The sequence below is a fragment of the Leuciscus leuciscus genome (assembly GCF_965113295.1).
Source record: "Leuciscus leuciscus genome assembly, chromosome: 1".
NCBI lineage: Eukaryota > Metazoa > Chordata > Actinopteri > Cypriniformes > Leuciscidae > Leuciscus > Leuciscus leuciscus.
Window position 1 is genome coordinate 61,581,705 of NC_138725.1, and position 27,445 is coordinate 61,609,149.

The following is a 27,445-nucleotide window of genomic DNA, read 5'->3' on the forward strand; positions in this document are numbered from 1 at the left end:
TAGGTAGACTGATTTTTATGTTAAGGACTCTGGATGTTTTTACCGGGAAAATCAAAAGGATGGGACATTTATGTGCGCCCCTCCGAGAGCTTCTCTTCAGTTCAGTGACACAAGACACAAATGCTTAAACTATGTTCAGGATAATGCCGAAAGAGCTATTCTGTTCTGTAATGTCTATTTTTCATGCAAAGAAAAGGGAGTCATTCAAACTATAGTCTCACATTGCCAACTATCATAACAGTGTAATTTAAATGACCTCATCTGTCGACATGATGCTTGTGAATTGCAGAGCTAATGCAAACATATCTTCATATATCGCTATGATCAGATGCTTTCTTAACTGCTGTTTATTCACCACTGTCATTTTTCTTTTGTGTGTTTATTTTGTTATTGAGAGAAAAGCATGCAACACATTTTCATCTAAATGTCACTCTCAGGAGCGCGGACGGTGCCTGGATGTTCGTTAACGGTATATCGCTTTAAAGGTATTTTAAACTTTTTACTTCTAAGCTAAGAGCTAAAAAGAATTTCACAACGAGTGAAAATGAATCTCTTGTACGTTACATGTCCATGAGTGCAAGCACGAGTAGTAAGTTGCTGGCTGCAGTTCACTTAGCAGCCACCGGTGTCGCTAATTACAAGGGTTTCTGAACTCTACATATAGCCGCTTTAAAAAGGACTTAGCAAAGAGATCGTGGGTTGTCTTATAAAATGGAAGGCTGCTTCCTAGTAAGGCTGCATATCTCGGCTGCCACATCATCAAGCACATGTTTGTTCTGATTGGTCAGTCACGACATTATGTGGTCAGTTATGATGATGGTCATCAAATGGCAAAAAATGTATAATGTCTGCTCATTGGGGCATTTGAGGTTGGCGCTTCTTTCATGTCTTTCAACTGCTATCAACTGTATTTACTGTCAAAATGAAACCATGAAAAGTATGGTAATATTGAAACCATGACTTAACCTTCACTTAATAATATTAATACTAGGCCTTTACCATAATATTGTTGAAGTGTTCGTCATGTTGCTAGAACCATTGTTATGTACACTGTAATGTTTTACAAAATAATAAACAGGTAGGATTTTAAAATGGTTTCATTTCCCTGTCTTTCATTTATGTGGTAAAAAGCCTTGTAATAAGTGATAGGACTGTTCATTATCCCTTAAATGTCTTGTTTGAACTTGTTCGTTCGTAGGCTCCAAGCTGCTTGCTAAGAACTGTTTGATGAAACATTTAATTAGCTAGTAAAATATTTAAACTCAAATCAAAATGTTGTGTCTTATTATTTACTTATCACCCTGTTGGGGTTTACTTTGCGATAACAAACAGCTGGATGTCCATTATCCCTGCATATTATATTCCATTGTTAAACCGGAATCATTCCAATCGTATAAGAACTCTAAAATGAAAAACAGAATGAGTGTCACCTCACACCATCTACTGGTTTATTTTTATATTAGACTTTAATATTTGATGTACTGCTTCTTATGAATCTACCCTCTTTTTGTGCATTTCCATTTATTCGCATGTAGTCTCGCTCAGTAGTTATTCTATATTTCAATTCAATTCTTTCTTTTATTCCTATACCACTTCAGTCATTCTGCCTTCATGCTTTCATCGAATGTTTCAATCACTGCCTGTCCTTGAATCTCACCCGTCCCTTTGTTCACTAACTCCTGTTTGCACTTTCAGAATCCAGCCAAATCCCTCACTTGGAGCATCAGTGACCGTAACCTTCACCGATCGTCATCTTTGAACTCTCAGTGCTGCCATAACAGCTCACTAACACTTAACTAACAACCAACCCTCTCAATTCACCCGTCCCTACTGGCAAGTGCTTCAGTGGTTGCATTCAAATTGTGTAGGTGCGCAGGAAGTGCGAGCGTGACCTGATTCCAGTGCAATTGAAAATACTTCTGGACGGCTGCTCTTCAAGGTTCCGTTATTTCCCTTGTGACATCATTGTCTCAACATTCAGGGCAGGATGGAACCGTGGGACATGTCCAGAGCAACAGTTGCCAGGAACGCTGGGCTGAGGAATACGAGAAGGGTCTGTGTGTTTCATGATAAGGAGCAGGAGAATGAGGCACTCCACTCCGGTGTATGCTCGACTGATGTGCTGCCCTGTGAATCACTGCTACCGTCTCCTCAAAGCCAGTATAGGCCACACAGGAAGACGGCTGTCCGCAAATTTCTACAAACTTCATGCCCCTCTGGTGAGCCGTGTAATATTCAGTCCTGATGGCTTATTTTACACTCAGACAGATTGTGAAGGGTATAGGAAAACGGTTAGGGATACTAAAAGATTGGGGTCAGTAAGATTTAAAAAAAATATATAATCATTTAATTCAACAATGAAGCATTGAATTTATCAAAAGTGACAGTAAAAACTTTTACAAAACTTTTTTTTTTTATTCTAGGAAATCATAAAAGAAGCCTGAAAAATGTATCATGGTTTCCACAAAAATATTAAGAGGCACAACTATTTTCAACATTGATAATTAGAATAGAAATGTTTCTTGAGCAGCAAATCATCATAATTTCTGAAGGATCATGTGACACTGAAGACTGGAGTAATGATGCTGAAAATTCAGCTTTGACATCACAGGAATAAATTACATTTTAAAATATATTCAAATTGAACAATTATTTTAAATTATAATAATATTTCACAATATTACTCTTTTTACTGTATTTATTAGGCTATGTAATAAATGCTGCCTTGTTTCAGAAATATTAACAAATCTTACCGACCCTAAACTTTTTACAGTAGTGTAATTAAACAAAATCTATACTATTATAATAATTATTGTTTTTTTTATATTTTTTGCTTGGTAGCAACACCACAACAAAATATTACTCCTAATATCTGTATATTACACTTCATGGGTTTTTAGCTTTTTAAATGTATTTTATTTATACATTTTTATACATTTATTTTCCTGGTAAATATACATAGAAATCCTTAAAATAAGATATGCTTACTTTTCGAAGTGAAACTTTGATAGAAGACTTGCTTTCATAGATTGTATCTTAAATATAAGTGTATTTTGTCTTACTGCACTGGCAGACTTTTTTTTCCACTTGTTTGAACTTATTTATGATTAAAACATGAAATCTGCCAGTGCTGTAAGACAAAATACTTACTTAAGATTTGAAAAAATCTCTGACAAGAAAAATCTTAATATTTTATTTAGTGTTGCTTCTCAAGTAAATTTATAATTTTGAGATATTTTAACAGGAAAATAAGACAAAAATACTTCTTTAGAATACGTTTTGCAGTTTACACATCAGATATGTTCTGATTGGCTGAAGCCAAATTAAAATCATCAAATTTAAACTTATTCCCCAACTCAAATTTGCAGACAGATACTTTAAGACCTAGACCTACAGTGGTTTTATTTAATCAGTTCCACATATTTATGAGATATTTCACAATCTGCAGAGTAATTAAACTTTAATGTCAGTTTAAAAAATTCTCTTTCAACTACCAAAGTGGTCAACTCAAATGTATTTTCTATTTAACTGATTTTTAATTATGAAAATTGGGCTGTGAGCCCGAACAGAGGCAGTCCAGTCATTTTTCACAGTTATCAGTGGGCACAGTTTGTTCTTGTTGTAAAATTTAATGCAGATTTCCATTGGGAGATTTAGGTATAAATATGTAAATAGAATGTATTTAAAACAAAACCTGACATGATAATTGAACTGACAAGCCAATTATATTGATCTTAAATCTGCACTGTGCTAAACCGAAACTAAACACTTGGATTGATCTCTGGTGGATCAAGGATGTAGGAATGTGGCGACATGATCTTTAAATGCACCTCAGAGCTCGTGTTCAGGTCTCACTTTCACCTTCGCTCTCAGGACAATGTTTCCTATGTCATGTTCTCATGCACAGAGCATGTAAACATGGAATCTGAGAAACATCTACACACATCTCCATTCATCTGCTCCCAGCTGTGTTCACCAAGAATATCTCCGTTTACCCCTGCTTTTCGGTTCAGCAATTCAATATTTTAAATGGCTCAATCTGTATCACCTACGGCCGTTCTTCAGAACACAGCAGCAATCAACCATCATTCAGTCGTTTATTGATAGAAAATGATCGTTAATCACGCTGATGGTCTTAACTTTCAGGGTCGTTACTGTGTGTGATGAATGAATTTCTGATTGGCCGTACATATGCTGGATTGGATAGGATTGCGTGAGTGTGTATTAGGTGAAATTATGTGAGCCATTTCCAGTCTTGCTGTTTGTTGTTCTCTCAGCATGTTCCCTTTTCATTACAGAAACATGGGGTCTTTAATTAAACTGTTACTTTTCAGCAAGATTCTTATAAAGCGCTGCGGTGGTAATCACAGGTGGAAAGACTAACTGCAGGCGTCCCAAATCAGTCTTAAGTGCCCCCAACTGGCTTCTAAACTCACTTAAAGACTCGTTTGGGGGCTTTTGGAGAACAACTCGTATAGGCCTAAACTAGATTCCCTCTTGATCAATATAGTCACTGCCATAATGGAGGGAAAAAAAACATTCAGACCATTTTGGACCATCTTACATTTGTTGCACTTTTCTTTTTGAGTCACAGTTTGGCAAAAAAAAAGTTAATAAATAATATTATTATGATAAATATAAATTGCCAAATAATTTTATTTAGCCCAACTCACTCTACTTTGAATGGGATGCACTTTTATTAGACAAAAATAAAAAATGTATGATAATGTCAAAATGTAACAGACCGACTTCTGATTTTACAAAAGAGGTGTTCGGCCTCTTTTAACTGGAAGGAGTATGAGTGTGACTTCTCCACCAGAGGGTTAAACATTTAAGCATATACAACAGAATTATGCATTCTGACTAGCATGTTAGGGTTCGACTTCACCTGTGCATTTGCTTTCATTTCAGCGAATTAACCAGCTAACAAAGAAATTCAGGCAGCGTTTAGCTCTTTTAGCTCAACCGCCTCAATCCCCAACAATGTTCTTTGATTAGATTGTTTTCATTGATAAGTTATCATCATGATGCATCTTTTTGCAAAAGTCTTTTGGCAAAACATACCGCCAATAAGCATTTTTGCCAGTAATGCACTTGATTCAGTAGTAGACCTGTTACTGGCAGCTTAAGAAGCTTATTGTACCAGCTTGACTAGTGCAGCCATGCAAAAACGAGGCTTGAAAGTGGCCAAAACATTCTTTTTACATTATTATGCAATAATATGGTTGCAGCTGGTCATTTAACTTGGTTATTTAAGCTTGATTAAACCAGCTTATTTGGTCTGCTATTTTTCTTTTTCTTTTCTTTTTTTTTTTCTCAGCAAGGTTTAACTTGGTTAGCCTGACATTCAGCCACTGTTTCACTTAAGTTTGGAGCACCAAATAAAATCAAAACATTCAGCAGAGAGGTTTAAAAAATTAAATAAAGAAAAACTCGTCATGCATTGTGAATCAGTTAGCTCAAACTTTGAGCTGGTGAGGCAGATGGTTCTTAGTGGCCCGGTTAGCCGCAGGGCTAATGCTGCTCCAGTGGGAAAGACTGTATGTGTATGTTTCTATGAGTGGAAATATGTGTGCCTGTGTGTGTTTCTGGTGCATTAGCCATTAACGATATCACAGTAGGGGAAATATTTGATTGAAACACAAAGATTGTGTGTGTGTGTGTGTGTGTGTGTGTGTCTTTGCGTGCTAATCTGCGTAATAGAGATCTTTTAGTTCCTCCCCCCACCCTTGTCGTTTACATGAGAAATTTGTCTGCTGGGGTATAAAATCATTCAGATGTCAGTGCATGTAGGCCTATCTGTTTTAGTAATCTATGGGCGGGAAGGGAAGATTGGCTGGGTAACGGAAAAGCAATGAAGTTTGACATTCTTCCCCTTCTGACGGATTTTCTGTGGTCAATAACACCTGAGAGCAGCAGATTCTCTCTGCTGACTCCTGGAATTTATAGATTATCTGCTTATTAACTTAACCTGAGACAAGAGCATTGTGGGGAAATTTTATATTGTTTTATATATATACTGTATATATATATATACTGTGTAGGAAAATCAAGTCTGATATGACTTCTTTAATGTAAGTGTACAAGATGTTTTCACCCAATCGTTTTGTCTGATTGCTTATTAAAGATCTAATACACCTCTCCTCAACAAGCTGAGGTATCACTTAAATCTTTAGCTTAAACTCGGGCCGAGTTACATGTTGAAGTTGAATACAAAGGATTTTGAAAACCACCTGACCATACATTAATTGTTGGCTTGACTAAACGCAACCAACTGATTTTGTCCTTGATATTCTTTACATGGAGACACAATCGCAATTTGACTTTTCTGTCTTTTCAAGTTGCCCAGCTGAGAAACACCTTAAAAACACATGGTCAGACTATTCATGAGCGCCACTCCAAACCCAGAGGTAATAAAACTTGCACACACAACGTTTTGTCCCTGGGGATGTTTTTGTGGATATTTTGATGCATGAACTGATATTGATCACCTATTGAAATTGACACAGACAAATCAAACACGCATGCAAACACTCACAGTTCAGCAGACAGCAAAAGTCACCCAAATGTCATGATCATAGGTCTGTTTTCCAGCAGCCGTCCTCGTCTCTCTGTCTGTCTTTCTACTGTTATCTACACATGAATGCAGTCAATTGTAATCTCGTCATTCTTCTTCTAAAAAATGGTTCCCTTTATATTCATGATACCTCTCTTGAATTCTAATGAACCTGACAGCTGCCAAGTTCAATCCCGGAACGCAGAAGGTGTGTGTGTGTGTGTGTGTGTGTGTGTGTGTGTGTGTGTGTGTGTGTGTGTGTGTGTGTGTGTGTGTGTGTGTGTGTGTGTGTGTGTGTGTGTGTGTGTGTGTGTGTGTGTGTGTGTGTGTGTGTGTGTGTGTGTGTGTGTGTGTGTGTGTGTGTCAGCAACCTGGGATTATAAGCACTGCAAACACTATTAATCTTATTATAAATAAAACAATATTCCTTCTTAGCTGTTTACACAGGTTAAAGCTCTATTCCATTTATATTCATATTTGCATGATATGAAATGTACGGACATGGGAGAAAAAAATCAATGCTTTTGTGTTCGCTCAGAAAACTTATGTGATGGAAATAATATGAGGTGGGAGGGAAAACTATATTTCAGTGCTTTTTCGAGCACAAACAAAGTTTCTCGGGGGAACAATAGTTTTTGTTATTATTTTAATTGTAATCATCATGCAGTTTGCTGTTTGTGATGCAAAAGACTGAACATACTCCACATTAATACGTAGAAGAAAACGCAAATATTGTAAGCCAGTAGTACTGCTGTTAAGTCTACTATACGTTTGGCAGGCTTTCTTGCTAGCTGGTTATAAACATGTTAGTCTCAACCTCAGACGTCACACCCACAGACCGCTGGCTGACTGTCTGATGCATATGGCACACAAAATTGGAAACACTTCAGGAGTTTCGAAGTCGTCATTTGATTGGTTGAATTCTACAGGATTTCTACGTGTGTGTTGCGTTCTTTAACGGTAGCTGGCAATGGAGGGACAAAAAGCTCTCAGATTTCATCAAAAAGATCTTAGTTTGTATTCTGAAGATGAACAAAAGTCTTGGGACGACATGAGGGAGAGTAAATGATGACAAAATTGTAATTTTGGGGTAAACTAGCCCTTTAAATTCAGTTATGCTTATTAATATGACTTTTATATTCAAGTATAGTGCTTCTTACATGCTAGTTTCTTATTAAGAGTGCTGCCTTCAGTGCGGTCAGATTTGTAAATCTATCCCGTATATCAGATTCCTGTATTTCGCCTCTCATCATTATCTGAATGAAAACATCACAAAAGGCTTCCCCCATTCTGCCACACACATTGCAAATGTCACTGGGGTTGCAAACACACACAAACACAGCACTTTCCAGAACAGATAAGGCTTCAGGACAAAACTAAATGACTGACGTCACTGTGATTCATCAAACACACACACACAGCAAGCAAACATATGCTGTGAAGTAGAGCTTGTGTGCATATATTCACACTTAAACAAGTAAACATGGATGCTAAATTATCACACACAGAAACACAAAACCAAAATAGGACGATTCACACCATAGAACACAGAGTGTAATATCAAAACACCCAGACCCCAGGGAACAGATCGAGTGTGTTTGTTTTTTGATGTGATTACACTCCAGACACCCCATCACACACTGCTGGAAGGCAGGCACATGTGGTCAGAGATGAAGTGCTTTCAGCCAAATACAGTAGAGTTTTCAGCAGATGTGGCGTACTATAAATATAACTGTATTTGATGTATGCGCAAGACATGTTGTCGTTTTAATGTTCTCTGGTGTAGTATGATGATGGAACTAGACAAACTTTGATGTTGGTGTAATGAAGCTTTGCCTGAAAGTTTAAAATGGTTTCATGGCATGAAAATTTAAAGCATAGATGTAGATTTTCTAATATTTGGAATTTTTAAAATCAATATTTAAAAGAATTTAGTGAATTTACTTTACATATTTACATATACATTTTATATAAAGTGTGTGTGTGTATATATATATATGTGTATATGTATATATATATATATATATGTGTGTGTGTGTGTATATGTATATATATGAACTGTAAAAGGCGGCTAGCACTAGCAGGGTGCGCGGTGGTATGGAAATACATACAATATGTTGACAGGCAGGTAGGACATCATATCATTGCATTCGAATCGAATGCAATGGTTGGACGAAAAATGTTTGGCCCTGAGAATTTTTTTATTTTATATTTAGACCACTTTTATTATTGATTGCTATCAGGGTGTGAAGAGAGTTTCAACCAGAATAACAAAAAGTGCCTAATTGCCTACCCTACCTTTAATACAGACTCCATTATTAATAAATAGTCACTACACTACAGCAATAATAATAATACAATGTGCTTTATAAAAATTTAAATGCTAAATATTTAAATGAAGTATTACTATTATTAATAATATAAGCCTTTTATATTTTTCTTTTGCAATCTAAAAGGTCACACATTTATGTATCTAGGACTGTTGATATAATTATGGCTTATTTGCAAAGGCTGTAATGTAAAAAGTTATTTATATACAGGTACTGTATATATTTGTAATTATGTAAACAATACATTGAATAAGTGAACTTGAAAATACTGTTGTGTCAAGGACTGTGCCAAGTTTGGTGGATTGTGTGTGTGAAAGCCCATGGAGGAATAAAACATCTGGGTGCATTGCTGTAATAAGAATTTAGGAGGCAAATGTCATGTTTTTAATGGGCCAATGGAAATTACATTGTGTTGTCAAAATAACTTTTATTTATTTATTTGTTTAGAGATAGAATAGGACCAGGACATGTTTTTGACAGCTGCTGTGAGATGCACCCTGTCTCAGCTGCATCTGTACTGAATGCTAAGCAGATTGGTGGCGACCTACAGTACTAAGTTCATGGCTATTGATTGGATCTCTGCTGTTGAATTAAGAATATCTAAATCTACATCCCAGTATCGTAATGACCTCCTGTGGTCACATGACTGAATAATGACTCACGCACATATCCTACATAAATCAAAGGACCATGCGCACTGCATAAAATTGTGTGCGTGTTTATGCGATTCTCTTTCTCTCTCCCTGTGTTATAGCGGGCCATTTAGCTGCACTTAGCTACACCTGTCAGCACATATCAGGTCTGTTAAGCTGTAATATCCCAAAATGCCCTGTGATTCACACATACACACACATGCACAGATATAGATGCTTTTTGGCTGCGAATTTACATTCTCTGACTGACGCTTTAAGCCTTCAAAATCTTGCACAAAATTACACACGCACAAACAAACTAGGACCAAAAAGATACTACGTCATTATGCAAATGTAGACACAAATGCTTGACCAGAGCATCATGATGGTATCAGTTCGCAACACATTTACTTAGTCACCATGATATCAAAATGGACAATTCTTGTTTTGTATGGAATATTGCAGTATTTATTATAAATTATTTATCCATGCACATCATTTTTTTTATTCATGTACCCTCTCAATCTTTAAGCAAAAAAGCTTCCCCTCCCTCTTGCAGTGACATGTTTATATTAGTGAAATCAAGCTTGTATCTGTTTGTGTACAAATACTTGCACTGAGAATGTTTTAGATCTAAGACACCTGTAAACCACATGTATAAAAGCACTTTGAAAAGCTGTAAGAGACTTTATGAATCGGCCGAGACAATAAAGAGGATAAACCTCCTGTATCTCACCCTGTAACGCCTCATCTATTACACCTACACGCACAAGCAAACTCATGTAGCAATCAGAATAAAGAACAGATTGAAGCTGTACTAGCAAGACGTCAATCCCTAAGGCAATTCTCTCTCTCTTGCTCTCTCACTCTCTCTTTTTAACAGTCTGCCATCAGATTAATGCAGATTAATGAAGTCTAAAGGCAATTCAAGACGTATTGGCACCCTTCATGAAATTTAGAAAATGGGACCATTTAAATTAAACAAATACACCATGAGAAATATTTTGGGCTCAGTAATATGAGTCATGTGGTTTTAACACATGCACACACACTTTATTAAGTAGTGCAAAGCAAAGGTTTCCTAATTATTGCCATCCTTAAATGCTATTTGCTAAATCCTCTCTTGAAAATTTTATTTTATTTGTTGTTTATTTGAATAGGGACAGATACAAAATAAACATAGATTATTACAAAACAATCCAATGCATGTATCACAGTGTTTATAGCCATGGCTAATTCGCAACACCTGTCCCTAGAAGAGCTTTTAACAGTCAAGTTAATGAAGTAATAAAAATAAGGTTACAACGAATTTACAGCAAATACAATGAAATGTCCAGACACCAGTTAGCACCAATAAATATAAGTATAATAAACAAACACATTCACTCGAACTCACACAGATGCACACCTCCCATACACCCAGCTACACATCTCATATGGCATGATCACACTGCTGCTGCTCTATGAACCAGGCCTTTGTTAGTTTTGTAAAGGTGGACAGTTTAGTCAAAGTCTTTATATCTGTAGGAAGCCAGTTCCACAGATTGGCTCCTTTCACAGAAAAAACACTCTGGGCAAAAGACGTTTTACAAAATGGAACCCTACAGTCTCCACATGCAGCCGCTCTTGTTGATCTGGAGGTTTCCAACCTGTTCACAAATTTACAAAGTGGCTCAGGTGCAAGTCCAGTCAGACATTTAAAAAACAACTTTATGTGTCTAAAATTAACAAAATTAACCAAATTTAAGATTTTATGTTTACTTAAAATGTAACAATGATGGAATCGAATGGGCTTTTTATCTAAAATTTTTAAGGCACGGTTATAAAGCCTCTCAATAGGCTTTAGAGTAGTTTGGCTAGTCTGGGACCAAACAGTGGTGCAGTACGACAAGTGGGACATGATCATAGTGTTCAGAAAGACATGAGCACATTCAAATGTTAGACTGCTCCTGATCATTCTGAAACAGTTCATACTGGCCTTCATTTTTCGTGAGATATTTTTAATATGACTTTTAAAATTTAGCTGAGAATCCAAAATCACTCCTAAATATTTTTCTTGTTCTACCTGATCGATGAGTTCACCATTCATTTTAATGTTAAGGTCATTTATTATCCTCGTTCTTTTTATAGAAAAACACATTGATTTAGTTTTCCTCAGATTAAGTGTTAAACATGATTTATTTAGCCAATTAGACACTTTCTCAAGACTTTTGGTCAGTGTACTACCGATAACAACAGGGCTTTTGCCGGACACATAAACCACAGTGTCATCGGCATACATCTGAAGGCCAACTTCAGGACACACTTCAGGCAGCTCATTCACATACAGGCTAAAGAGAACAGGCCCCAGGATGGTTCCCTGAGGGATTCCGGTCTTAATTTTACATGGGGCAGATTTTACATGATCAATGACTACACATTGTTCTCGGCCCTGTAAGTATGACTCGAACCATGATAATGCCTGGTGTGAAATATTATAAGATGACAGTTTTAAAATAAGATGGCTATGGTTTACTGTGTCGAATGCCCTCTTTAAGTCCAGGAATACTGCACCCACGATGTTTCCTCTATCAAGCGGCTGCACAATATTTTCCAATAATGCGCAGATGGCTGATTCAGTAGAATGGTTCTGTCTGAAACCATACTGTTGAGGGTGTATATACTGATGTGTTTCTAAATATTGTGTTAGCTGTTCTGAAACTATTTTTTCTAGTATTTTTGACATTACCGGAACTAGACTTATTGGTCGATAGTTACTAACGTCTGTGGTATCCCCGGACTTAAAGATGGGTTTAACCAGTGCCTTTTTCCACGCATCTGGAAATATTCCAGTTTTAATAGAGACATTTATAATGTGGGTCAAAGGTTGAATAATAATTTGAGAATATTTTTTGATGAGAGTTACATCTATGTTATAGTTGTCTTTGGATAAATTAGTATTCAGGTCTGAAATAGCTTTCAGTACCACAGCCTGATCCACTTCTCTAATTTTAAAGGAATTCTCATTTGCTGATGACAATATGTTTAAGTTGCCACTATTGGGCTCGTCATCTAAAAAATTAGAAGCAAGATCTTGTACTGATTTAATAAAAAATTGATTAAAAGCATTAGCAACTTGGACAGGGTCTGATATGTTTTTTTCTTCACATTTTAGTTCATATGAATTATTCGTATTTGCATTAGGTTTAATTAGACTGTTAATTTGTTTCCACATTGCTTTACAATTTCCTTTAGCTTCAGTTAGAATTTTCATATAATAGTTTGCTTTTAAGTTGCGCAATTCTTTCACTACTTGATTTCGTAAACCTTTAAATAACATCAGATCTGTGTCATATCTGGTTTTAAGATAGGTTTTTAAAGCAAAATCTCTTTTTTTTATTAACTGTCGTACTGCATCACTTACCCATGGAAGCTGTACTTTTTTTTGTGGCCTTTTACATTGTTTTAAGGACTTATTTAAAATGTTACTCATTGTAGAAGTAAATATATCACAACACTCGTTCGCATGACTATGTTGTGAGACTTCATCCCAATTAGTGTTTGCTAACTCATTCTCAAATGTAATAAGATCCTTACGGGGGATTATTAACTTGGTTGCTTTTCGATCATATTTATATTCATTTAGACGTTTTTTTTAGAGTTTTCTGGAGATTAATATCATGTTATGATCTGATAAGCCACACACCAGATTGTATGTTTTTAAGACTCTTTCCGGCTTATTTGAGAAAGCTAAATCTATTGCTGTCTGTGATGTTTTTGTCAAGCGAGTGGGTCCATTTACAAATTGATGGAAGTCATATTTTGATGTTAGTTCTTTGAGTTGTTTCCTACTGGATTTAAGGGTTGAGTCCACCTAAAGGGGACTGGGTCAAACAAAGAGTGCATTCTTTTTTGGTCTATTTTCTCTGTTTTCAACACTGATAATAATAAGAAATGATTCTTGAGCAGCAAATCAGCATATTAGAATGATTTCTGAAGGATCATGTGAAAATTCAGCTTTTCTATCATCGCACGAATGAATTACATTTTAAAATATATTCAAATTGAAAACAGTTATTTTAAATTGTAATATTTCACAATATCAATGTCACGTTCAGTTATTGTTTTAGGATATGTTTAACAACAATGTACTAAAAATCAGAAAGGTTTTCCCGTAGACAACATTTTCAAAATGATCCCCATTCACACTGATCTGTGAAAACAATTAAAAACGCTGTATTATTCATGCCAGGCCTGTAGTTAGCGATGTCACTTTATAAAGAAACACTACCCGCCAATAGACTAAACACGTAATACGCATGCATTTGACATCAGCATTTTTACAGATTCACGTTTTTGTAGTTTTCACAGGGATGATAAAGGTATAATTTTTAAAAACGTGCACTTTGAAACCTATTTTTAAAAGTTTGCTTTTTCAGACCCCCAAAACACTGTTGTTGCGTAAATGATCAGCCCATTAAAAGCATAAAACTTTTAATGCATATTAAAATGCATAAAAAGTTTTCTCTTCTTTTCTGGCTCCTTAGAGTCTGCACTGTAAGCAAGCGGGCGAGGCGCCACGTAAAAAGTCAGTGATGCTGTCTGCACTGAATGCGACATGACACAACAACTTCCAGACAGTAAAGTGATGCCCCGTTTTATTCCTGATGTACTCCAAGCGCTCGTGCTACTTCTGAACACGAAAAACAAATGAATTTTCGACGGTTGCTTTGTCACGTTCGTAGACAGCCTCAAGTTGTTGCAGCGCAGTGCATCCAAAGTCACGTACTGGGTAGGTACTACATTTGAATTGGAATTTACTTTGCAACCGTTAAAAAAAAGTAAGCTCTATATAGTATATGAAAAGTAGTATGAATGAAATTCGGATGTACTCATAGGCGTAATTTGTGGGTGTGGGACATGTCCCCACCACTTTTTGAAATATCTCATGGCACGGATGGACCTTATACAAATAAAACAGTAAAGTGTCCATCGAATGCACACTTCAGAATCTCGCCGGAAGTAGTAGGTCACCCGGGTACTTTTCACCTACTGTTCCCTTTCAAGAGCGGTAACTCTACATTGCGTAGCAATGCTGGGGGAACTCCTCCCTTCTCCACTTTTGTTAAAATCTTATAGGCTAACGCCAGCTTGGAACAGCTGGTCAATTGTCATGAAGTATGCAAATACTGACAGGATTGCGGGCAGTATAAAATGCATGGGCACGCCAATTGTGTCAGAATCTCTTTCTTCACGCTGCCATCGTGGAAGCTGAACCAGGAGGACTAGGAATATTTTTCTCTAAACATCCGATGGCTTCAACTTGCCAGATTTGTGCGGGCCCCATCGACCCGCCCGACGAACATGAGTTCTGCGTCGCCTGCCTGGGCCTCGCCCACGCCGAGGCGGCCTTCACAGACTCCACGTGCGCCCACTGCGCCAAGCTGCAAAAGTGCCGAGCTGCACCCCGCACTTTTTCCAAGTGTGTGGACGCAGTGCTTTCTCACCTCAGAACGAGCGGAATGCGCATTATCTGGACGATTAGCTGGTTTTAGCTCACTCAAGAGATGTGCTAATCAGTCACGTGGAAACGCAGCTTCGCCATCTGGATACGCTGGGACTGCATGTGAATGTGCAGAAGAGCGTGTTTCAGAAGAGACAATTTCATCGACTCTGCACCATTTCAGACTGGACAGGTCTGTTTCACTGAGGGAATTTCAGAGGCTTCTGGGGCTGATGGCGGTGGGTTCTTCAGTGTGCCATCTGGGCCTGCTGCATATGCGGCCACTGCAGTTTTGGCTGAAAACACGAGTCCCGCCGAGGGCGTGGTCTTCAGGTCACACGTGCATTCCGGTCACTCACAGTTGTGTCAGCCCTCTGAGACTGTGGCGCAACCCGGATATGTTCAGCCAAGGAGTGCCTTTGGGAATAGTGACACAACGCACCGTAGTCTCGACGGATGTGTCGACCTCAGGCTGGGGAGCAGTGTGCTTGGGCGTGCCTGCCTCAGGTCTGTGGTCGGAGTCACAGAGAGAGTGGCACATAAACCGTTTGGAATTAAAGGCAATGTCCTTAGCCCTGGAAGTTTTTCGGTCGAGGTTGGAGCAGCAGCATGTACTGATGTACTGATGAACCAACACGTCTGTGGTTACGTACATAAATCACCAGGGTGGCCTGCGATCCAGAGCTCTTTTCAAAAAAGCAGTGAGTCTCCTGTTGTTGGTGGATAAACACTTTCTCTCCATCAGAGCGGCGCATATCCCTGGTTGCCTAAACCGCGGAGCGGACATGCTTTCGAGGAACGGGATTCCTCAAGGAGAGTGGAGGCTTCACCCCGGATCAGTGTGATTTTGGGATCTATTCGGGAGGGCAGACGTGGATCTGTTTGCCACGAGCGAGAACTCGCACTGTCAGACTATCGCTATCTCACTCCCTGCTGATGGGAGATGCTCTGACATCACGTTGGTCGAAAGCCAGGCTTTATGTATTCCCTCCGGTGAAGATTCTGCCTATGGTTTTATGCAAAATCAGGGAGGAGAGAGCGTCAGTAATCCTTGTGGCCCCGAACTGGCCAAACCAGTCCTGGTTTGCGGACCTGAGAGAGATAATGGTGGCTCCCCCATGGCAAATCCCCCTCAGGAAGGACCTGCTGTCTCAGGTGAACGGCACGATATGACCCGGTGATCTGTTCCATGTCGGATGTTTTGCGCTTCCTACAGCACAGACTGGATAGCGGGAGTTTGCCATCCATGCTTGAAGGTGTATATGGCCGCTATTGCTTCGTTTTGTTCCCACTCTGGTGACCAGATTTCTCAGGGGAGCGAGGAGATTGTGTCCTTCACGGCCGCCATTGGTGCCGCCGTGGGATCTAGCTCTAGCTTTGAGGGCTCTCTCTCTACTGCCATTCGAGACTTAGCTTCGATTGCTGTTAAGGAGCTCTCCCTGAAAACGCCTTTGCCCCTTGCTCTCGCCTCTGCAAAGCGTGTTGGAGACTTACACGCATTCTCGGTGAATGACGATTATATCTGTTTCGGACCCGGCGACTGCAGCGTTACTCTCCGGCCAAGACGGGGCTACGTGCCTAAGTCAGAGTCTACACCGTTCAAAGCACAGGTTGTTTCCCTGCCCGCATTATATGCTGAGCCGTCATCCTCGCGTGACACTGATGCTCAGAGCGCTGTTTGCCCTGTCAGGGTTTTGCGGATGTATGTGAATCGCTCTGCCGCCTTTCGTCAGTCAGACCCGCTTTTTGTGTGCTTTGGTGTATGTACTAAGGGACGTGCTGTCTCAAAACAGAGACTTTCTCACTGGATTGTGGATGTTATCGCATTGGCTTACGAATGCGAGGGGAAAGATTGTCCCCTTAACATCAGACATTCGACGAGTTCATTCTGTCTTGCTGCTGGCTGGTCATCTCAGAACACCTTTGCCAGATTTTACAAGCTCGATGTACCGTCTGTGGCGTCACAGTATTGTGAACTATTGTAACCAACTATGCAGTGATTACCGCTACTGCCATTGACACTGTGTTTAACCCTCATGCTTAACCCTGGATCAGTGCAGCCTGCGCTTTCATTGCGTTTGTATATGCACATTTTGATAGGGTCGGAGCTGATGTCTCATTGGTCTAGTTCCGCCTATCAGATGCAAGCAATCCTAGCGGCGCGGCTATTGGCTGACTGTCTGTCTCTTCTGGTTGGTGTTGACCCTGTTTCTCCAGGCTTATCTTCACTACTCTCACGGCGGGATTTAATACAGTTCCCGCAGTGTTGCTATGCAATGTAGTTACCACTCTCGAAAGGGAACGTCTCCGGTTACTATCGTAACCTCGACGAGACATTGCGTTAGCCGGCGTGTTCCCTGTTTGATCCGCTGTGCAAGCGTTCAGGGAACCGAGGTTACGATAGTAACCGGAGCCGTTTTTCGAATACTATGCAATTACTGTAGACTTACTATGGCGTACTGTTTTTCGCATACTATATAGTAGGGAAGTATTCGATTTCAGACGCAGACGCAGATTTCTAAGTATGTTTGCATTTGTTGTCATAGTTACTCATTGTTTGATTGATTAGCACCACCTGTCTCTTGTTTTCTTTCCTCAGTTATCCTGCTTATAAGTTTCAGTTGTTGTGGAAAAGTGCAACCAGTACGATTCTGCGAAACTCGTTCTTGGAATGACATGAAGGGTGTTCATTTTTGGGTCAAGAGACAACACATTAAAGAGCTTCATTTCTCCTTCTCATGTCTCTTTCTGTGCTTTTGCTGAGGTTGTTTTCTGATCTTTCTCATATAGACGTCCTGTGATCTCGTCCCCTGTGGAACTCCATCAAAGAACTCATTCTCTCTCCTCTGGACCAACTCGTTTTGTTTTATAACGGCACTTTTCATTATGGCCTTATCAAGAAGGAGATGGAGAGAGAGATTAACACACTCAGAGGGCGAAATGCTGGGTCATACCTCCTCACTTTCAAATGAACAGGTCAGTTTTCATTGATTGCCTGTTTTTAAACTGGGCCAATGGGAATACTGGGTTTATATACTGCACTTCACTCAAGGGCACATGCTCTCGCTTTTTATGAATGTGTGTGTGACTTTGTGTCCTTCTATGGTTGCGTCACTTTGATCCTAGTGGTTGCATTGCTATAACTGTAAATTGTGTTATTATCTGTAGAGCTGACTGGGCTAAACCGAGCACTGCATTATATGCCTGTGATGTCTAACACACACACACACACACACATTCCTACGAGATGTCAGAGGGAGGTGAGAAATAAAATGCTAGATTCAGATAAAATCCGTGAGCGATTTGAGAGTATTTACTGAGGGGAGACAGAGCTTTTAGTCTTAACGCACAAGAGATTTGAGAATGTGTGTGTGTGAATTGAAATTAAAGTGTTAGGTAAAGGGGTAGAGAGAGAATTTTGGGATATTTTTGAAAGAGAGAGCCAGAAGAGGAATACATTTTTAAAAAAGTGAGAACCGATAGACTGTGAGCAGTTTCAAGAAAGAATTCAATTCGATTCAATTTAGTGCTGTGAAAAAGTAAGTACCCAATGTGAAAAGGTTTGTCCTTTTGCAACATGTGGTCATACTGATACTGGAACTCATTCTGGACATATTTATGGAAAATTTAAGAAATCTTTAAATTCCTTTCCAAATTCACGTCTCAACAAACTTCCTTTTAAAGGACTCTTTCTTTCGATACATTTCAAAGCTTATGACCAAACCAGACCTTTTTAAAAAAAAGAATGTTCTACTAATTTGCACTTGATTCATATAATTGGTGCACTTCATTCTAATTTTAACCACTTGATGTTCAGTAAAATTGTCATTTCTGTTTATTTAACCTGTTTAAATAATTACAAATACAAAATCCAAGTGTCATTTGTTAAATTATATTACATTTTATCTTTTAAAGTTAATGAAATGATAATCCATTATATGTGTGTCTTTATATGTCACTTTTTATGGGGTGTACTTACTTTATCACAGTATTGTATGCGAATTCTCCATGTAACAAGTATCTGGTGAGCGACAGGTAATTTGACTGTCCACACCAAAAGAGAAGAGAAAATGTAGTGCAACGCTACACAGTCACAGCCAATCAGGATGTATCTGATGTTTTATGTACATAATATATAATATTCATGTTTGATATTTTATACGACTGAGATTTTACTGCTGTGGCGTGGGGGGCATTTTAGTTTGTATTATACACAATATGTGTATATGTATAAAAATATGCCACAAAAATATTTGTTAACGCTTTACTTAAAGCCTTTATGTATTCATAATGTACATTATAATCATTATATATTTTTCGTAAATAATTGTAACCAAGTTAAAATGCATTATAATATTAGCAAATTCCTTGTTACATATAAAATGGAATGTTTGTCATGTATTTAATGCATATGTGTGTTTAATATATAAATGTTATAATGTATTATAACTACAATTATTCAGGCATTATTAATGCATGTTACCAAAGCTGTATTTTCAGCATCATTACTCACATGATCCTTCAGAAATCATTCTAATATGATGATTTGCTGCTCAAGAAACATTTTTGATTATTATCAATGTTGAAAATTAAACATAGATAACATTGCACATTAAACAGAACATTGAATCTGTGTGTGTTTGATTGTGATGTGGGCCAGAGGTACCCAGTAAATTAAATTTTGTGCAAGCAATTTAATCCCAAATCAAGTTAATCGGATATACTGTCTGAAAACCAACAGCCATTTGGTGTACGGCCGCACAGAGAATTCCAAACACATCCACAATGGACATGTGGTTTGAGCCAAGCACTTCAATTTGGGTCAGCTGTTCTCGAGCTAATGTGCTTGTGGAAGAAACACCGAAGGGTTTTTGCTTTGGGTACTGAGGGGCCAGAATGTTGTTAGACCAGGTTCAGTGAACTGAGTGGCTGAATGTGATGAGGGGTTTAAAGTGAGAAAATAAATCCACACATTTATCACTCCCTTATGAGGATGAATACTTCACGTAGGTATTTAATCCACTTGAGAGAAAAAAACAGTCCCTCTCTTTCACACACAAACATCGACTGACTGAACTGGTGCACACACCACAGTCCAAGACGGTGCAATTAGAGAGAAATGATGAACCACCAGGACCTTTGCTGAGTGAAGGTTTATAAAAACATCAATCCTGCACCACTACACCGACTGGCGCACCAACCACCCTCCTCTCTGGAATGAGAGAAAACCGCTCTCCACCTCCAAGATGAATGACCTGAACCTCCATGTGGACCTGCACCTCCTTCTGTAAAGGTCAGACTGCACCTGCATGCTTTATAGAGCAGATATGAAGCCCGTCTGCAGGGGTTATTGCTGTTCAAAACAAAAAGCTATATTTTATAGTTGCAATTAACATTTGTTAATATTCTTGAGTGATACAGTGAGTTAATTATATACTAAATGTATTTATTAATATTTTGAATTGGCTTTTATTATAATATTTTCATTTTTTTTTTTTTAGGTCATGTTTTAGTAATTTTGTTATGTGCGTTTGTCTTTTTTGTTGTTGTTGTTGTTGTTGTTTTACATTTCTCTATACTGTAGCTTTATTTTTATTTCAGTTTTAGTTTGTCATTCTACTACTTCGACTTAAAAGTTTTTCATCAAATTTTTGTATTTTATTTTATTTCAGCTTTATTTAAATTCTAATAATTTTAGTTATAGTTAATAATAACAACACTGTTAGGGATGAGCAATTTGGAAATTTTGTCAGCTAAAAAAAGTAAGCTACACATAACTCCGCCAAGCAGTCAGTGTGAAAAAGATGGAAAATGGAGTGGGTTATTATTATTATTATTATTATTATTATCTGATGGTATTTCTAAATACTGTATGCATTAGAAGGATTTTTATTTTCAGCATCTCGCACCATAAACGTTTAGTTTTTGAGGTAATGTATCAAGTTAAAATAGATGCTCTCTATACCCCATTTTGTTTGTCAGAATGAGCCTTCATTCTTTGATTCTACTTGATTCACCAGTCAAATGAACTAACACATTTCCCTCCTTCTTCCACTTCTCACACTCTGTCCTTCCTCCACTCGCTTACTCGATCTCCCTCATTTTCCCGTCGACTGTCTCCAGTGTGTCTAGCTTGATTGACAGGACAGAGATCAAGATAAATATCTGTATAATCCCCACCTCACACCCCCTGGTCCCAATCAGGTCCTCTCTTTCTACACTCGGCCTTGACAAAGCCCCCATCCATCCCCTCCTGCCATCCCTTCCTGGAACAAGTCTGTTCAGGATGACTGAGCAGCGCTGAGCTTCTAAAATGAGGGATGAGACGCCGAGAGGGAAAGAATCGGTCCTCCCGCAGGGCTAAAGCTCTGAGCAGCTCATTGGTGATACTTATCGCTGCGCTGCTTTGTGTTTTCACATTCTTTTTTTATGGGGAATTAACAGGAAACTGTGCAGCAGTAATTCAGGATCAAGGTGAGTGAGAGAGAGAGAGAGAAGAAGGTAAAGTACTCAATTGTTGTAACAAATTGCAAATTAGCCATCGACTTTCCTTCAATGTGATTAAGGCACAAAGCACATGTGCAAACACACAACTCACTGTGAAGGCCAAACACCTGTACTGTTTTACATTCTAAAAAGTAGGCTACCTTTGTTTGGATTTTTCACCTGCAAATCAAGAATTTCTCGTGAGCACCACATATGTTGTCTTTTATCCAATTAGGTGTGACGGGGAAAATTTTCAATCAAGTAGTTTTCAATCAAATTGAAATCAAAATTACAGCACGACACAACAAATCAACATATTTGATGTTCAAAATACAGTTATATGGAGACAAATTTTGGACCAATTTTAGGCCAATTTCACTGGGGGCGGAGTTACCCGTGCTGGGTAACAACAAACAACAAAAACATGCATTTTTATTATAATGAACTAATTTTACTGGATCTGATCCTGGTTGATTCAGCCATATCAAATGGCCTAATATTTTTACTTATAACCAGTTGCATGTTGAGCTAACATTGAAAGTATTGGAAGCTAACTTCAAAGTATTAGAACTGAATTTTGATCAGTTTTATTCTTTCGTCATTAACCAAAAAAAATTTGTGCAAATTAAATGGTTAAAAATAATTAGAGCATAGACTTTATTCACTAACATATAAGTAGAAAAAAGTATAGTTTTGATCAATATATTCTTCCTTTTGTGATTATTAATATTCATGAATCTTTTCTAAGCTGGTAATGCACAGATTTTTTTTAAACTTGTTTTTCTATACCAGTTTTTAAAAAAAAACTCCAATAATCTGGTTTTAGGTACACAAAAAAAACTTAAAAAAAACTTTTATCCAGTTACGTAAATCAGAATTATGCAAGACAAAACCAGACAAAACATTTTTTACTGTGTGGCCCAACGCTACAGGCATAGAAAGCAAAATGTCATGTTCCAGTCATGGCTGGTTTGGAGATCAACTCAGATAAACACAGAAAATAGCTTGTCGCACCTGATTATGACGTGTATCTTGGCTCTATATATTCACAAATACAGCTAGTTTTACTCTAAAGAAAAATTGTTATCTCATTAAAAACATGATGTATAGCAAATCAAGCACCGCTTCAGCTTTTGATCCTTCTGTGTTGTGTCTCTGTCTGCAGACGGTTGAGGTATGAAGTTCAAGAGTGGCCAGAGGAAGTTACGTGACCACCAAACATAAATATTTATGAGGTAATGTATCATACACACAGATGAATACCTCCCTCACACACTAGCGGTTCAATATGTTTTTCTATACATCCACTTAAATACAAACTTGAAACCACATATGTGTAGCTATAATCTCTCAAAACTTTCTCTCCCTACTTTTTCAAGCATTTCCAAGATTCATAGCGTGCTCCTGACATGAATGCTGTTCAAAGATACCTTTTAAGATACCTCATTTCAAAATGCATGTTTTCTTCACACAGAAGGCAATCCCAGAATGCACAGCAAAAACATTTACCTATTTTTATTTATTTTTTTACCTATTTGATTATACTGAAGCAGCATTAGCATTAGCATAAGCTACAACCCAGCAAACAAAAATATGACCGTTTTGCTAACGTTCCCATTACGTTATGAAAATGTTATTTCTGAAAGTTCTCTGAACATTCCAAATGGCATGTTTTTTAAATGATTTAAACAACAAATTAGTAACATAAAAACATTTAGATGAACGTCCAGCTAAAACATTTCAGAAAAAAAACGTGTCATGAACAATGTATAAATAACATATTTGTGCTAACATTTTGAGAACATTATTAAAGACCAGATAACTTCGAACGAAACATTCTATTAATGTTCTTTGAAGAACGTTTGTTTATAACTTTAAGAGAACCTTTTCCAGAATGTTAGCCGAAGTTCTGAGAATGTTCCCTGTTAGCTAGAATGCTAATGTTTATCTTATACTAATGTTTGGATCTCCTATGCACTTTGATTAGTGTGGCACATGAATGCTAGCCTAGCCAGAGCACTGTTGTTAAGTTCCATTTTAGTGCTCATTGTGTAGACAGCAAGGCAGTTGACTATGTTTTGGAACAGAGCTTGTATGAATACTGTGTGTGTGTGTGTTAGGTTTGCTGTTCATTAGCTATATTACAAGGGTGGGAAATGAGATGCGTTTAAATGATGTCACACACTGTGCCCGGGGTGTATTCAATATCACCCCACGTTATGTAATGCTGCAAAATGTCTGTATGTGTTGTGTGTGTATTACTGTTAAACAGTTGGGGACCACAAATATACTCTGCGTGCAGTGGAAGCCGAAAACAGAACACACGCACCACAGGCAGCTACGGCTTTTTAAACTGAAGTCGACACGGTTCAGTGTGTCCATTTTATGGTTATGCATAAAAAGGAGATTTCAATTTTGAAGCCAAATAGTTTTAGATTTAGAAGCCAAAAAGCCTCCTGAATCAGCATACTGTATATATTTTATTATTATTATTATTATTATTATTATTACCCAGATAACGTGATTGAGTGAAAATTAATATGTATTGTAGGAATGAAAATTCTTCGTCAGTTACTCACCCTGTCATTACAAACCACAATGACTTTCTTTCTTCAGAAAATGTGTTTGTTTTTGTTTGTTTTGTTAAAAATATCCTGGCCACTCTTTACCATAATGAAAGTTAAAGGGACTAGGGCTGTAAAGCTTTAATATTAAAGCAGAATAAACCATCATAAAAGTGATCCATATGACTTATGGACAATTTTCCATGGTCATAAGACAGGAACCAGTCGTCCTGCAGTGGCATCCAAAGGCATTTAAAAAAAAAATAGAGACCATTTTAAAAGCTTTGGAGGCTAATATTATTAGTAAATAATGATTTGTGGTCTAGTCCACACACAGATCTACTGTGGCTTTAGAAGACTCTGCATGTTGTGCATGATTTAAAAAGACAACTTTCATGATACTCATTTTTGGAGTCTGATATCCCCAGTCCCAACATACTGTAGGCTCCTTTGAAAAAATGTGCTTGCAAAACTCTAAAAACATACCTATACACAATTCACTGCAGTTTCCAGCTGAAATGAATACTGGATGTAAGTCACCAACAACTTTTATTATTTTTCACACAAATTATGATTACAGTGGTAGATTATCAATTATCAAACAGACTTGTTTTCTTGTTGTTTGTTGCATGAATTATAAACTAATACAATTTGACAATAATGCATCATATAACCAGCTCCATATGTACTGCTTTTCTGACTTAGTAAACTTGCTTGGTAGCTCATCTGGTACAGCGTTGCACTTGAGACTCGGAGCGCTCGAGAACAAGTCCAGTGAAGCACGAGTCACGATAAAAGAGCTCAAAGACTTGTATATATGGTTGCTTCCGAAAATGCGTTTTTATCTCATGTTTGCTTTTCTTAAAACTATCAGTTTGGTTTAGGGTAGTGTTTAATGTAGGTGGTTCGTTATTTTCAAGCGCAATAGAGCATTAACCTTTTTTTGCAACTCTCTGGATATTTAATTTCCGAACTGCCACGATACTCACAAAAAACAATGTAAAATTGCTGCCATATTCATGTTCATTCATTCATAGAACACACTAGCTGTTTAAAGGGTTAGTTCACCCAAAAATGAAAATTCTGTCAGTAATTACTCACCCTCATGTTGTTCCAACCCCGTAAGACCTTCGTTCATCACACACATGACCAGCGTCGGCCAATAGTGAGCCTACGTGTGACGTATAACACAGACGCGCTACGCAGTTATTTTACGTGAAAAAATCTCGAGGCCCAGAGAGAAGGAAATGAATAGTGGAATAAAGTCGTAATTTTTGTGTTTTTTTGCGCACAAAAAGTATTCTCGTCGCTTTATAAACTTAAGATTGAGCCACTGTAGTCACTTGGACTATATTAACGATGTCTTTAATGCATTTTCTGGGCCAGCAAGTTATAATGTCTTAGAAGCCTATGGAGGAGTGAGACAGCTCTCAGATTTAATCAAAAATATCTTAATTTTGTGTTCCGAAGATGAACTGAAGGTCTTACGGGGTTGGAACAACATGAGGGTGAGTAATTACTGACAGAATTTTCATTTTTGGGTGAACTAACCCTTTAAGAGAAAATTTAACACGCTTTTAGCACCACTCACTGGACATTTTACTTTAAAAATGCCGCAAGGTAATAATATAAGTTTGCAGAAATGTAATTGCTGGTATGTTTTTCTCAGTGAGCCTGGGTTGCCCAGTCTTCATTCACTTTCTTTACATCAAAGAGAGTGCCAGGATGTTGATGTTGTCTTTTTTTCTCAGTTTTTTTTTTTTTTTTGAAAATCAAAGTCATGACAGTATGACATTACATAATTTGTGTCCCTTTTAGTAATGTCTTTCTGCCGTTAGACTAGTTTGCCTTCTGACTTTATTTTTTATGTCTCCCCAGCAAAATACATCATTTCTTTGCTTTTAGCCTTTTACTCCTCGTGGTATTTGAGTCAAAATGAAATCTGGGGCAGAGCAGTATCCTGCGGTGAAGCTCTGTAATCGGTGTCTAATCCATCCGTAGTGGCAGCATCTGTCAATGACATCTTTGCTCTTGAGCTCAAGGTGGCAGTTTCCTAAAGGAATTGCAATAATCATGGGCGCAATGGTCCATTTAGTAGCTTTACAAGACGGTCACCTTTATAGCCGTAGTGATGTCCGTCCGTGTGTAACGTGCAGTTCAGCTTCCTCACCGAGGCATTGATAGACAGGTAACATGCAGTGAAACTGCAAATCTCAAAGGGCTCTGATAGCTCGAGCCTGGGGCTGCCAAAGAGCCCTCTATACCCTCTCGATCTTCAGTGAAGCAGAACAGGACATGTGTGTGTGAAAATGTGCGCGTGATAGAGTAGGCCTATTGTTGTGTCAGAGGTGCTGAAGTGGGGTTTTAGGGTGCAGTGGTTAATGATAGATAGAGTCAATAAAATTGACAGGATATTACGAGGAGATGAGATTTTACCATTTTCTGTCACCCGCATGGGCACCACAACTTAATGTGTCCAAGCATGCATAGAAACTGACAGGTCACGTCTTCAACCAGCAGGACATTCTGTAGAGGAACAGTAAAGGCGACCAGGGATAGTTGCCACACTTCACTGAATATTTCAGAAGATAGTTTTATATTAGACAAACAGTTTCTATACAGACATTGACTTTAAAGTCTTGGCTACAAGAAAGCTATTAAACATTTCCACTATTATTGTCCAGGAAAAAAAGATCCAGATCAATGAACACACTAGCAATTGTCACACTATATGGGGAATCTTTTGGGGAACTGCTAATAGGCTATTTAATATTTTCTTAGCGAAAGCAGGGACGTGCGGTCAGGGTAGGCAGGGTAGGCAGTGCCTCACCAAAGGAAATGTTGACATTACATTTATTAATTCCAAGAGCTTTATTAATTCACCGCATTATTAATTGCATTTATTTTATTCCAAATATTAATTTTTGTAACAAAAAATGTCAGGAATACACATATAATATACTCATTTTGCCATTGTTTGCTCCTAAAACCATTGTTTCATGCATGAAATTCAAGGCCATGGCCATTGAGGCAGAGGTTAGCAGTGCCTCTTTGGTCCATAGAACGTAGTTTACGTAGATTTGCGCATGCGCAATCAGTTCTCATGCTGTCTTGAATTATCAACATTGAGGCAGAGACATAGACAGTATAAGAAATGGACAGAGTCATCTCATTGGAACTCAATTGAGGCAAGTGAAGCCCATTTTCAGCGATTTTTTAGGACTTCCGTTCCTGACGCGCAGACTCAAACTGAGCTTCACGACGTAGATGTGACGTGAGCAACCCGTCTGTCTTCTAGTGGCTGTGGCATGAGAAATCTGAATCATTCCCTTCCGAATCTTGCAGAGACGGAGAGCGTGAGTAGGAGGTATCCATGAGCTAGGAGCAGGAGAAAC

The 27,445-nt window shown here is 38.1% G+C and overlaps 1 protein-coding gene and 1 long non-coding RNA gene across 6 annotated transcripts in view; one reads left to right on the forward strand and one right to left on the reverse strand.

The window, feature by feature from the left end:
* Positions 1 to 18,609, forward strand: part of LOC309493229 — a 57,900-nt gene extending 39,291 nt beyond the window's left edge. The window contains exons 3-5 of one of the 2 annotated variants that reach the window (XR_014203832.1): positions 1,696 to 2,219; positions 6,342 to 6,410; positions 17,791 to 18,609. This is a non-coding gene — a long non-coding RNA (uncharacterized lncRNA). Of the gene's footprint in view, positions 1 to 1,695; positions 2,220 to 6,341; positions 8,534 to 8,899; positions 10,644 to 17,790 lie in introns of those variants that run through there. The other variant, XR_014203833.1, reaches the window with a different exon arrangement.
* The window catches only part of LOC309493155 (protein shisa-9), a gene marked incomplete at its 3' end in the record, with an annotated part of 102,909 nt that overhangs the window by 39,413 nt on the left and 36,051 nt on the right, over positions 1 to 27,445 (reverse strand). The window lies entirely within an intron of this gene.